The following is a 14,400-nucleotide window of genomic DNA, read 5'->3' as shown; positions in this document are numbered from 1 at the left end:
TAAAGAAATTATTATTAGTAAAAAAACAGTACTAGCAAAATTAATGGGACTAAAAGTCGATAAATCCCAAGGACCGGATGACCTACATCCTAGGATTTTGAAAGAGGTGGCCATTGGAATAGTGGACGCATTGGTTGTCATCTTCCAAAATTCTATAACGGTTCCTGCAGATTGGAGGATAGCAAATGTAACCCCGCTATTTAAGAAAGGAGGGAGAGAGAAAACGGGGAACTACAGACCTGTTAGCCTCACATCAGTAGTTGGGAAAATGCTGGAATCTATTATAAAGGATGCAATAACTGGGCACTTAGAAACTAATAGTAAGATTGGGCAGAGTCAACATGGATTTATGAAAGGGAAATCCTGTTCGACAAACCTATTGGAGTTCTTTGAGGATGTAACTAGTGGAGTAGACAAACGGGAACCAGTAGATGTGGTATATCTGAATTTTCAGAAGGCCTTCGATAAGGTCCCACACAAACGGTTGGTGAACAAAATTAGAGCACATGGAATTGGGGGTAATATACTAGCATGGATTTAGAATTGGTTAAAAGACAGAAAACAAAGAGTAGGGATAAATGGGTCTTTTTCAGGATGACAGGCTGTGATGAGTGGGGTACCGCAAGGATCGGTGCTTGGGCCTCAGCTATTCACAATCTATATCAATGATTTGGATGAGGGAACTAAATGTAACATTTCCAAATTTGCTGATGATACAAAGCTAGGTGGCAGTGTCAGTTGCGAAGAGGATGTGAAGAGGCTTCAAGGGGATCTCGACAGACTCAGTGAGTGGGTGAGAACATGGCAGATGGAATATAATGTGGATAAATGTGAAGTTATCCACTTTAGTAGAAAAAACAGAAAATCAGAGTATTTCCTAAATAGTGAAAGATTGGGGAATGCAGATGCTCAAAGGGACCTGGGTGTCCTTGTGCATGAGTCACTAAAAGTGAATGTGCAGGTGCAGCAAGCCATTAGGAAGGCAAATGGTATGCTGGCCTTCATTACAAGAGGATTTGAGTACAGGAGTAAAGAAGTCTTACTCCAATTATATAGGACCTTGGTGAGACCACACCTGGAGTACTGTGTACAATTTTGGTCTCCTTACCTAAGGAAGGATATACTTGCCATAGAGGGAGTGCAACGAAGGTTCACGAGATTGATTCCTGGGATGCAGGGACTGTCGTATGAGAAGAGATTGAGTAAACTAGGCCTGTATTCTCTTGAATTCAAAAGAATGAGAGGGGATCTCATTGAAGCATACAAAATTATTACAGGGCTTGATAGGATGGATGCTGGGAGAATGTTTCCCTTGGCTGGGGAGTCTAGAGCCAGGGGCTACAGCCTCAAGATAAAGGGTAGGCCATTCAGGACTGAGATGAGAAGACATTTCTTCACACAAAGGGTGGTGAATCTTTGGAATTCTCTACCCCAGAGGGCTGTGGAGGCTCAGTCATTGGGTATATTCAAAACAGAAGTCGATAGATTTCTGACTAGTAAGGGCATCAAGAGATATGGCGATAGGGCCGGTGAATGGAGTTGAGACAGAAGACCAGCCATGATCTCATTGAATGGCGGAGCAGGCTCGAAGAGCCGAATGGCCTACTCCTGCTCCTATTTCTTATGTTCTTATGAACATTATTAGCAGCAGAGAGACATAGTGGAATGAATCCAGACAATGGGATACATATCTGGAAGGATAGAAATTGCTCAGAAGAGACCGTATTGGAGAAAAGGAGGTGGTGTGGCAGTATATATAAACTCCAGTATTGAGGCACAAGCGAGAGGGGATATAAAAATGGAAAGGGCAGACACAGAATCACTTTGGGTAGAATTAATAGTTGTTAACGTACCAGCCTCCACAAGCGTGTACAGGTAGACTACCCTTTATCCGAACTTCCGAAAACCGAAACCCTCTAAAAACCGAAGGTTTTTTCATTCAGCGTAAGTCGTGTGCACGACTTACGCTGAACGAAAAAACCTTCAGTTTTTAGAGGGTTCTGGTTTCGGAATTTCGGATAAAGGGTAAGTCGTGTGCACGACCCCCCGCTGACCCCCCCGCCGACCCCGACCCCCGCCGACCCCCCCGCGGACCCCCGCCGACCCCGACCCCCACCGACTTACGCTGAGCGTCAGCGTAAGTCGTGCGCACGACCCCCCCGCGGACCCCCGCCGACCCCGACCCCCGCCGCGGACCCCCCCGCGGACCCCCGCCGGCCGCGACCCCCGCTGACCCACCTTCCGAAATCCGAAATTCTCCGAAAACCGAAACACGGCTGGTCCCGAGGTTTTCGGATAAAGGATAGTCTACCTGTATATGCACATAAAGCAAGTGGCACTTGTGCCAGCCTGACTGATGCAAATGAGGATCCTTCCTGTTAACTGTAAACTCTAGCAGGGTCAGCATTGGAGGGCACCTTTGGGTCCAATCCTGGTGTACTCTTTGGGTGATGCAGTAAACAAATAAACTGTAACTTAAAACATTAAAGGAAACTTAATAAATTAAATTAAAACCAATCCCTGGTGCAGATGCCAGATTGCGGCAGACGGGATTTCGGGGTCTACGCCTGTTAATGCTCCCATCAGAGAACTATAATTTTCAAATTATGGAAAATTATTCAGTTAGGATCCAGGTATCTGTACAAAGGGCGGGGGGGGGGCACCAAATACTTGGTCCTGAGGAAATAAACTCTGGTACAGGTGAGCTAGCGCTGTGCAGCTGATCACGTGCAGCACAGAGAGCGGGTAGTCCGGAACTAACGGTGTGGCGGGAGGGGAGGGTGGAGGTGTTTGGGCGGTGCCCGGGCTGAGCTGAGAGGCGGGCGGAGAGGAATCGCTGCCATGCCGGGAGGTAGGGGACTGGGAATGGCCGGGCCGGGGGCGGGGACTTGTCTCCAGGTTGACGGTGCCTGGCCATCGGAAAGCCTCGGGCTGTGTTGCTCGGGGCCTGGCCTTTGCTGCACTGATGTCGGTCTGTCGCTGTTGAAATGTGTCACTCCCCAAATTCTTTTAAATTGCGCCGCGAATGTCTGAGGGAATTGGGCTCCCGTGACAACTTTCTGTTCTGAACAATCTCTCCCTGTCGCGCAACCATTGATCAGAAACCAATAATTCCCCCTGGAAGATTTTTTTAAAAATTATTTGTCATGAGTTGTGTTTTCTCTTCATTATTTCCATCATCGGATTGTGTTTTTAGTCGAATCTCAGCGGGTGGGTGATGCATTTGTTTAGTTCAATTCTGTTTTATTTTTGTTACAGGAAATTTCACGTTCCTGAGACCATAACTGTCCCCTCCGATGTATGCAATAAAAGTTTATTTTTGTACTATTTTCTGAGATAATTTGGACACTAATGCAGAATTTGTTGTATTTTTTTATCAATTCTATCAATTCTATCAATTTTAAATTTATTAAACTAAAAATGAGTTGAACTTTCCTTGTGAAAAGTGAATGTACATTTAGCTTTTAGTTAATGAGATATTCCTTAATTGGTTTAGAACAGGGTACTAATTTGGTACAAGCATACAGGGACTTATTTAGGATGATGCATAAAAAAATCTTTTGAGGTAAATATATGAAACTTAAGTTTTAAAAACGAATAACATTTATACAAATTACCTTTCCTAAACCAGATTAAAACTGTGCCTCTGGTTAGTATACAAAGACAATAACAGTATAATTAATGTATAGATTGTAGCCAGGCTGATTTGCTAGTACTTGCTCTAATTAAAATTATGTATCATGGAGATTTTAGATAGAATATATTATCTGTATTTTTGTTCTTTTCAGGGAGATGCAATTTGCCTTACTGTGCACAGTGGAACTAAGCTTCAGGGTCCTTTCACACAGATTGCCACATGTCCTTGCAATGAATTTGTTTTGCTTTTGATGTGCACCTGGTTTTCTGGTCCAAATTCCCATTGTAATGCATATTATATGTGTAAATCATGGTCCAGTTTTTCAAAGAAACAATTATGTATATAATGTACACCTTGGTTTCAAGTGTATATTTCAGTGTAAAGTGGTGTGCATTATATGAGTGGGGAAACTCCAGTTTGATTTGGACAGGTTGGGTGATATGGCAGATGCGAGGTTATCCACTTTGGTGGCAAAAACAGGAAGGCAGATTATTAACTGAATGGCAATAGATTGGGAAAAGGGGAAGTGCAACAAGACCTGGGTGTCCTTGTGCACCAGTCGCTGAAGGTAAGCGTGCAGGTGCAGCAGGCGGTTAAGAAGGCAAATGGTATGTTGGCCTTCATAGCGAGATGATTCGAGTACAGAAACAAGGATGTCTTGCTGCAGTTGTACAGAGCCTTGGTGAGACCACACCTTGAGTATTGTGTGCAGTTTTGGTCGTCTTACCTGAGGAAGGATGTTCTTGCCATGGAGGGAGTGCAGCGAAGATTCACCAGACTGATACCTGGGATGGCAGGAATGACGTATGAAGAGAGATTGGGTCGATTGGGCTTGTATTCGCTAGAGTTTAGAAGAATGAGAGGGGATCTCATTGAAACTTATAAAATTCTAACAGGACTAGACAGAATAGATGCAGGAAGGATGTTCCCGATGACGGGGGAGTCCAGAACCAGGGGTCACAGTCTAAGGATAAGGGGTAAGCCATTTAGGACTGAGATGAGGAGGAATTTCTTCACCCAGAGAGTGGTGAACCTGTGGAATTCTCTACCACAGAAGGCAGTTGAGGCCAATTCATTAATTATATTCAAGAAGGAGTTGGATATATTTCTTAAGGCTAAAGGGATCAAGGGATATGTGGAGAAAGCAGGGACAGGGTACTAAATTTGGATGATCAGCCATGATCACATTAAATGGCAGAGCAGGCTCGAGGGGCCGAATGGCCTACTCCTGCTCCTACCTTCTATGTTTCTATGTCACAAAAACATTTATGGAGCTTGCTCTAAAGTTACATTATTTTGCAAAGCTTCAGTTGTTCCAAACTTGAAAGATGTTTGTTGATGGGGGTCACCCATTTAAAACGAAGATGAGGAGGAATTTCTTCTCTGAGGGTCATGAATCTTTGGAATTCTCTATCCCAGAGAGCTGTGGGGGCGGACTCATTGAATATATTCAAGGCGGAGATAGACAGATATTTGAGCTACAGGGGAATCGAGGGTTCTGGGGAGTGGGCGGGAAAGTGGAGTTGAGGCCAAGATCAGATCAGCCATGATCTTATTGAATGGTGGAGCAGGCTCAAGGGGCCGAATGGCCTGCTCCTGCTCCCATTTCTTATGTTCTTACGTCTGTAGGAATGGTCTGACCTATTATGCAAAATACAAACACATTTGAGTTCTCTTCTAGCATCCTGGCAAAAGAGGAAACAAATTTTTAACTATCTAAATTATTAGAAAACAGTGTTAAATTGATGGAAGTGACATACATATAGGAATTCATTAAGTAATTGAATCATGTTAAATTCTAATTTATGTTGCTTTAATGTAGCATTTTTCCAATTGTAGCTCGCTGGATTGTATTTCCACTAACTATTGGACTGATGGTTAGTGGCTATTTTCTGTATCGTCTGATTAACAGTAGAATAATAAGGACCAGCAGAGTGAACCCAGCAATCAACAAAGACGTTGCTAAGGTGGTTCACAGCTTTGATGTAGAAGAATTGGGTGATCAAACCATATTCTGCAGGTGCTGGAGATCTGGCAAGGTTAGTGATTTTTGACGTTTAAACATGAGCAGAAGTACGAGGAACAAGCCTAAAATTGTATGGTTGCCTATGGTTTTTTCTTTGGACAGTGTTGGCAGTTTGTTGCCTCAGCTGGGCAGAGATTCTTTTCTAAGTGATTAAGAAAAATAGGGCATAAAGTCGCACAGTTCAGGTGTGCTGTGCTACCAAGATTATTGTGAAAATTAAATGGAGATTTTCCCCAACTTAGTACAGTAAGTGGAATCACACAAGGAGTTTGGGCCATAGCCATTTACCTAGGTTTCTGAGTTTAAAAAATAGAAGTATTTTTATATCAATTTGAAACAATGTTCCTTAAAATAGTGGGGGTCATTTTAAGAGGATCATTAAAGTTCGTGCGTGCAAAACTGTGTCTGCATTCCTGATATGCACTCGTAGGTGAAGCTTTGCGCTGGGAGTGTGATGTTGTAAATTTACCCGTTACAACAGTGGCTACACTTCAGAAAAATGTATTAATTGGCTGTAAAGCGCTTTGGGCTGTTCTGAGGTTATGAAAAGCACTATATAAATGCAAGTTCTTTTTCTTTACCCCAACTATACCAACTTTTCATTCTGTGGAACTAGAAAAAGGAGATTGGGTTAAAAAATTCCAGACCAGCTCACCATAGTTCCTGCTTGTGTCGTTAAATTGAGGCTAAGGTTTAATGGCCCAGAAATTCGGGTCTCCACGGGTGAGTATGCACGGGGTACTCACCCGTAAGCCCAATGGAAATGCCGGTTTCCTGCATGCACTGCGCATGCGTGGGAAACCGGCACTTCCGTTCCCCTGAAAGAAGGGGTTCAGAGGTCGAACGCATGCGCAGGAGAGGCTGCGCGTGTGCATCGAACTTACGTTTTCTTTGCAGGTTTTCCCGGGAGGGTAAGTCTCCAGAAGTTAGACATGTAAAAAGCAGTCGCAAGGCCTGCTTTTTACAAGGTAAGTGGTGAATTAATTAAAATTAAAACATTTTTTCCACAAGTTTATTATTTTTAAATACTTTAAAGAAAGGTAAGTTTATTTTTAACCCCGTTAGAAAATAAAATTATTTTTTTCAAAAATTTAAATTATTGTTTAAAATAGTTATTTCATGTAATTTATAGTTTACTAGCAGGGGGTGCCCGGCGTTGCCAGGGCAATTTTGGGCCACGCGGTGTCCTTGCCCGTGTCTGTCCCCTCTCGTTGAGCTCCCCAGGGGATCGCGCGGTTGACGGCCGGCAGCTGCAATTGGCGCGCCCGTTGCGTGTCTGGGACCCAGCGGTGAGGCCCAGCCGGGCTGTCGGGGCGAGACGGACCCGAGCTGAGCTCCCCACGTGGTTGACGGTCGGCCGCTGCCGAGGACCCGCCCGCTGTGTGGAAACTCACCTGAAGCTCCCGGAGTGGCACTGTGGGGGTCTGTTTGGCTGGTGCTGTCCCTGTGGGGATGGAAAAAATGGCGGTGAAGTTTAGGGAGACTGGAGGATTAGGACCCGCCCGTGACGCACTGATTGGTCAACCATCAGGTGAGTGAACTGTAGGATTGGTCAAGCAGCACGTCACTCAACGCTAATGAGAGGTAGGATTGGTCAACCGCTAATGAGTGGATTTTTGAACGTTTTTTTGTATACTGTCCAAACAATTTTTGTCTGACGAAAAAGTAAATACGCCTACGAGAGTCCCCTAACGATAAGCTTTCTTTCGATATAACATACATGTAGGTACGCTCTATAACTTTTGATTGTACAGACAGACAGGCAGCGAGACAGACAGACAGACAGGCAGCCAGACAGACAGACAGGCAGCGAGACAGGCAGCGAGACAGACAGGCAGCGAGACAGACAGACAGGCAGCGAGACAGACAGGCAGTCAGACAGACAGACAGGCAGCGAAACAGACAGACAGACAGGCAGCGAGACAGACAGACAGACAGGCAGCGAGACAGACAGACAGGCAGCGAGACAGACAGACAGGCAGACAGACAGGCAGCGAGACAGACAGGCAGCGAGACAGACAGACAGACAGGCAGCGAGACAGACAGACAGACAGGCAGCGAGACAGACAGGCAGCGAGGCAGAGAGACAGAGAGGGAGGAGCTACAGGGAGGGAGGTCGCACGAAAGATGAGCTGCTAAGTTTTAATGTTTTTTAGTGTCTAAAGTGGGGAAAAAAAGTTACATTTCAAGTTTTAAGAAGTATAAATTCTAGCTAAGTTAGTTCAGTTTAGTTTAGTTTAATCTAGTTTAAGTTTAAGGTTAGTTTAACTTAGTTTAAGCACAGAAAGAAAAGAAGAAAAAGCCCGGGAAAAAAAAAGTGCCAAAGGCGGGACCCGAAAAAAAACAACAACAAAAAAACAGGAAAGTAGAAAACAGAAAGAAAAGCCAAAGCAAAAAGAAAGAAGGAGAGGAATATACAGACCAAAGAAGAATCCGAACAGCGGCCGCACGGGGCCACAGCAGCAGTCGGAGTGCGGTGACTCAACAGAGGCCGCACGGGGCCACAGTGGCAGTCGGAGCGCGGTGACTCGACAGCGGCCGCACGGGGCCACAGCAGCAGTCGGAGCGCGGTGATTCGACAGCGGCCGCACGGGGTCGCAGCGGCAGGGGGTCGGAGCGCGACTCCTGAGCGGCGGCCGGAACACAGGACCGTGGACCGGGGAGGGGCCGGAGGAGCCAGGCCGAGACAGAGGCCTGGAGACCTCTGAGGGAGAGGGGAGCAGCCCAAAGGCACCGTGAGGCAGCGGCTCCCAGACGCAGACAGTGAGTACGGGCCCTGGGGAGGGAGTCTGAAGCCAGGGAAAGGCCCGAGGAGCCTGGCCAAGACAGAGGCCCAGAGACCTCTGAGGGGGAGGGGAGCAGCCGGGAGACACCGGGAAATGGCAAATCCCAGACGCAGGTCAGGACAGTGAGTATGGGGCCTGGGGAGGGCCTGGAGAGCGAGTGAGTCCGGGGACTGGGAAAGGTCGCGAGCAGGGAGAGGGAAACGCCAAACCCGGGGCCCCAGAAAAGCATATTCTAAGGTCAACAATACTTTCTACCTCTACACTACCAATAATGAGCGAATCAGAGGAGCCACAGCAGCTCCCGAGGCACACTGAGAGCAACCTCTTCCAGATTCCCCCCAACACCAAAAAAAATGCTAAAAAATCGATCAAGCAGAAGCAGCTGAGAGAAAAAACAGAAACTCTTTTTGCTGACTAGTACAGCACTGGGAAAAAGTGTAATCTCATATTTTACTCAGATCAGTCAGCGGCTTGGATCACAGCAATAAAATCACACTATACCAGGGTTAAGCAGGAAAGAACCGCTAATGGGTCCAAACTGAAAATTAAGAAACCAGGGGACCCGGACAGTGCAACCACGACTGTCAACATGTACGATAACGGAACAATATTGGTGCAAGGCAACCTTGACGACTTTGAAACGGCCTTCAAGATACTGAAAAAAATAACTGAGAGGGGAAGGAACAGCCCCAGAGTGGCTAACAGGGGAAAAGCGACTCGCACTCCCCCCACCATTGACAACTCACCAGGAGTAAATCAGCCTGGTCAGGAGGTGAACGAACCACACAGTTCTAACCAGACACTCACCCCAGGGCCCCACAGCCATATGATACAGCTGACTAACCCCAGCGTAATTACCAGGGAGGAAGCCACACATACTCCCCCTACCACTTCCAGCTCACCAAGAGAAGAGCAGCCTAGCCAGGAAGTGAGTGAGCCCTCCAGCGCCGACCAGACACATACCCCGTGATCACACAGCCAGATACAACTAAAGGATAAATTTAACCAGTTAGAGACAGCTGGTTAAACTTAGAGAGGAGGTCCTTAAACTGAAACACGAACAAAAGCAAGAGAGGGAGGGATACAGGAGAGAGCTGAATCGACTTGGGAATCAGGTGAAAGAGTTGCAGGAATACAAAGAGAGCCATAGAGGAGAGATAGCACCATTAGACCAGCAGCCAGAGGCTAGAGATAAGACAATACAGAGCCCGACTGAACAGCTGCACTCCCACACTGAACAACAGCAGCAGACACACAATACAAGGGGTGACACACAGACCGACCAGCATACTGAAGCTCAGTCTTCCCCCATCACCGTGGAACCACAAGCGAGCCGCTCACAAGAGGAGCGCACACACTAGACACAACCACCCCAGTCCAACACACACCCTATGAGTCCAGGCGAAAGCCACCAGACAGTAAACACCAACAAGGCTGACATTGTAATACTCATAGACTCAAATGGGAAATTTCTATGGGAGAAAAAGCTCTTCCCTAGACATATAGTAAAAAAGATCCGGTGCCCAACAACAGAGCCTGGGAATGGCTGACCAAAACCCGATTAGGCTCCCCCCAACACATAATAATACACACGGGCACAAATGACCTAAAGGCCCAGCAGAAAGGGGTAGCAACATCGCTCAGAGCAGTGATTGAGAAGGCAAGCAAAACATTCCCAAACACTAGAATCACTGTTTCCACAATATTGCCGAGAACAGACTTTAACAACAACACAATTCATGCGATAAATGCCAGCATAGCAAGAGACTGTGAATTAAAACACAACGTGCACCTGGCCCAACACCCCACCCTCGATGTGGAATGTCTTCACGACCGCGTCCGCATCCACAGGAAACGAATACCGATCTTTGCTAAAGCCCTGAAGGACGTCACTTTTAATCGGGTCCATACCCAACCCCAGGAGGACCCCCCCCCCCCGACCACCAGAGATCAGCGGGTAACATACCAGGATTACTACAGAGACCACCACCACACCAACCGGGACCAGAGAGGATCCCCATGCACAACAACAATATCAGACCTGCACCACTCCTGTCATACAGGGGAACAGGTCCGCTCCCAGCCAGACGGAGAGATGCACAGGGCGTACGCAATACCTCAGGCAGAGACAATCCATTAAGAGACACTAAGGAGATGTGCAGCAGCATCTACTTCCGCCTTATGGATCAAAAAAAAAGACTAATTACTAGAAAGAATTGTAACCAAGTAGTATTAGCATTTATAGACAATTGAGATGATTTTTTCCCCCCCCCATTTAGACACGACAAACACATCATTCTTTAACCTATCATAGTAAAAGATCAAACTTAACATGAAATCCTTAAATATTTCGACCTGGAATATCCAAGGTCTATGCTCTTCGGTGCTCGACGTGAAGAGTAGGACCCCAGAGTTCATAGATGAAACTAAAGATCTGGATATTATCATTTTACAGGAAACTTGGTATAGAGGAGAAGGACACACTGGGCCGTCCCCAAGGGTACACAGAGCTGGTGGTCCGCTTCCAATAAATTGCCAGGAGTAACCCAAGGCAGAGACTCCGGAGGCATACTGATTTGGTTTAAAACAGAGCTTAAGAATTGCATCAAATTTATAAAAAGGGCGAAAACCACATGTGGCTCAAAATTGAGAGGGGGATTATCTCTAACACCCAAGATGTTTTCATTTGTGCACTCTATATCCCCCCAATGGAATCCCCGTACTTTAAAGAAGACACCTTCTCCAACATTGAGAGGGAGATTATCCAATTCCAGGCCCAGGGAACGTGTTGATCTGTGGTGACCTCAATTCAAGAACTGGCGAAGAACCAGACTTCACCAATAATCAGGAAACAATTACATATTCGGGAATAACCACTTCGATATCCCTTCCCTTCCATACAGGCATAACTGTGACAAGCAGACAAATACCAATGGAAGACAGCTCCTGCAGCTCTGTCGAAGCCTGGGTCTGTACATTGTCAATGGTAGGTTCATGGGAGACCTCCTCGGAAGATCGACCTATTGCTCACCTCTTGGCTGTAGCACCGTAGACTATATGATTACGGATTTGGACCCATCCTCTTTCAGAGCATTCACAGTCAAATTACCATGTATCTTAAAAAGACAGAAACAACCAACACAGAAACACAACCCAGTAAGCTGTACAACACCAAAAAATCGTACAGATGGGCCAAAAACAGCACAGAAAAATACCAGAAAGCAATTAGCAATGAATCAACTCAAGCTCTATTGGACACCTTTCTGGATAACATATACACTCACAATAAAGAAGGCGTAAACCGGGCAGTGAATAACCTAAACAATATTTTTGATAATTTGGCAACAAGGTCAAACCATTGCATAGTTCGCAAGAACAAAAAAACAAAAAACTATGAAAAATGGTTTGACCCAGATTGCCATAACATGAGGAAAAAACTTAGAAAAATATCAAACCAAAAACACAGACAGCCAGAAAACAAGGAATTACGCCTTACTTATTGTCAGACACTAACACAATACAGAAACACACTCAGAACCAAAAAAAAGCAGTATATTAAGAATACACTCCGCTCCATTGAGGAATCCATTGATTCCAATTGTTTCTGGGACAACTGGAATACATTACACAAAAAACAACACGACGAATTGGCCATTCAAAATGGAGACACATGGGAAAACCATTTTGAAAACTTATACCAGAAAAACACACTAAGGCCAGAGCAACACCAAATATGCAAAATATTGGAAAAGCTCGAAATCGCCATAAAAGATAACCAAACCGCTAGACTCCATAATAACAGAAAAAGAACTATTTGAAAAACTCAAGGACCTGCGACCAGGAAAAGCTTGCGGTGCAGACGGCATACTAAGCGAGATGATTAAACACACAGACGATAAAATGAAACTGGCTATCCTAAAACTCTTCAACTTGGTTCTGAGTGTCGGTCACAGAATCACAGAATCATCACAGTGCAGATAGAGGCCATTTTGGCCCATCGAGTCTGTACCGACACATATCCCACCCGATTCCCGTAACCCCTACACCAACACATATCCCACCCTATCCCTGTAACCCCATGTATTTAATCCCCCTAACACTAAGGGTCAATTTATCATAGCCAATCAACCTAACCCGCAGGGTTACTTCCTGATATCTGGAACAAAGGACTCATAACGCCCATATACAAAAGTGGGGACAAAGTCGACCCAAATAACTATCGAGGCATCTGTGTAAACAGTAACCTGGGGAAAGTATTCTGTAGTATCATAAACAAAAGACTTATAAACTTCCTTGAGGAGCACAATGTCTTGAGTAAAAGCCAAATTGGATTCTGCCAAACTATAGAACATCAGATCATATCTTCACCCCACAGACCCTAATTGACAAACACGTTCATCAAAACAAAAGCAAAATCTACGCATGCTTTATAGATTTCCAGAAGGCTTTCGATTCCATCTGGCACGACGGTTTATTCCTGAAACTTATCGAAGCGGGGTAGGGGGAAAAACATATGATGTAATTAAATCAATGTATACAAACAACAAATGTGCAGTTAAAATTGGAGACAAACAAACAAAGTACTTCCCACAGGGGCGGGGGGTGACGCAGGGCTCGCCCATCTCACTGACACTCTTTAATATTTACATAAATGAATTGGCAAAACTACTTGAACAATCTACAGCACCCGGCCTCACCTATATGAATCCAAGGTTAAATTCCTCCTCTATGCAGATGACCTGGTTCTGCTGTCACCAACTAAGGAGGGTCTACAGCAGAACCTGGATCTGCTGGAGTCGTTCTGCCAGACCTGGGCCCTGACAATAAATCCCCAAAAAACCAAAGTCCTTGTGTTCCAGCAAAGATCCAGACATCAGGGACCCAAAATAAATTTCACACTAGGAACAACCAAATTGAACAAACCACTAACTACACATACTTGGGCTTAAAAATCAGTTCTACGGGAAATTTTCATCTGGCTGTGAATTAACTGAAAGAGAAAGCAATAAGGGCTTTCTATGCCATTAAAAATCAATACAAATAAAAATCCCAATTAGCATTTGGCTCAAAATTTTCAAATCAGTAATTGAACCAATTGCACTCTATGGCAGTGAGGTGTGGGGACCGCAAACACAACAAGAATTTGCAAAATGGGACAAACACCCAATTGAGATCCTACATGCAGAATTCTGTAAAAGTATCCTCCGGACTCAAAGGAAAACCGTAAACAATGCATGCAGGGCAGAACGAGGCCAATATCCATTAATAATCACTATCCAAAAAAAGAGCCACCAAATTTTGGAAACACCTAGAAATGAGCAACCCCCAATGCTATCATTACGAAGCCCTGAAATGCCAAGAGAGGACCATAAAGAAGAATACCCTCAGTCAACTAGTCCTGGGACTCAGTGAAGTAACTACTAACAATAACCAGCCCAGGTCAGTGACAGCGTAACACAAAGAAATCGACCCAACACAATCGTCGCTAAGCAAAAGGAAAAATATCTGTCATATTGGGCAGAAACAACCAAAAACCCAAAGCAAACTCAATTGCTACTTGGCCCTAAACAAACAATACAACATGGCTGATTACCTGACCAGGGTAAAGGATAGCAAACTGAGAAAAACCTTGACAATGTACAGACTTAGTGAACATAGCCTGGCGATCGAAAAAGGTAGACACAGGCAGACCCGGCTACCAAGAGAGGACAGGATATGCTCTCACTGCAGTCAGGGAGTGGTGAGACAGAGATGCACTTCCTCACAGCTTGTAGAAAATATCAGGCATAAGGGAGAATTTCTACCCAAAATTCACAAAAATATGCCCTGAATTCAGAAATTTGAATGACAACCAAAAACTCCCATACCTACTAGGGGAAGAGAGAAATTGTGTAACCTTAGCGGCACACTATGTTACAGCTTGCCATAAACAGAGGGACAACACTAAATAT

The 14,400-nt window shown here is 45.1% G+C and overlaps 1 pseudogene; it reads left to right on the top strand.

Annotated features, from left to right (window-relative positions):
* LOC147113858 (CDGSH iron-sulfur domain-containing protein 1 pseudogene) overlaps positions 1–14,400 on the top strand; it is a 101,872-nt pseudogene that overhangs the window by 53,464 nt on the left and 34,008 nt on the right.

The sequence above is a fragment of the Somniosus microcephalus genome, chromosome 8 (assembly GCF_052327205.1).
Source record: "Somniosus microcephalus isolate GS21.2 chromosome 8, FLI_Smic_1.0, whole genome shotgun sequence".
Taxonomy (NCBI): Eukaryota; Metazoa; Chordata; class Chondrichthyes; order Squaliformes; family Somniosidae; genus Somniosus; species Somniosus microcephalus.
This window is presented reverse-complemented; position numbering and strand designations above follow the sequence as displayed.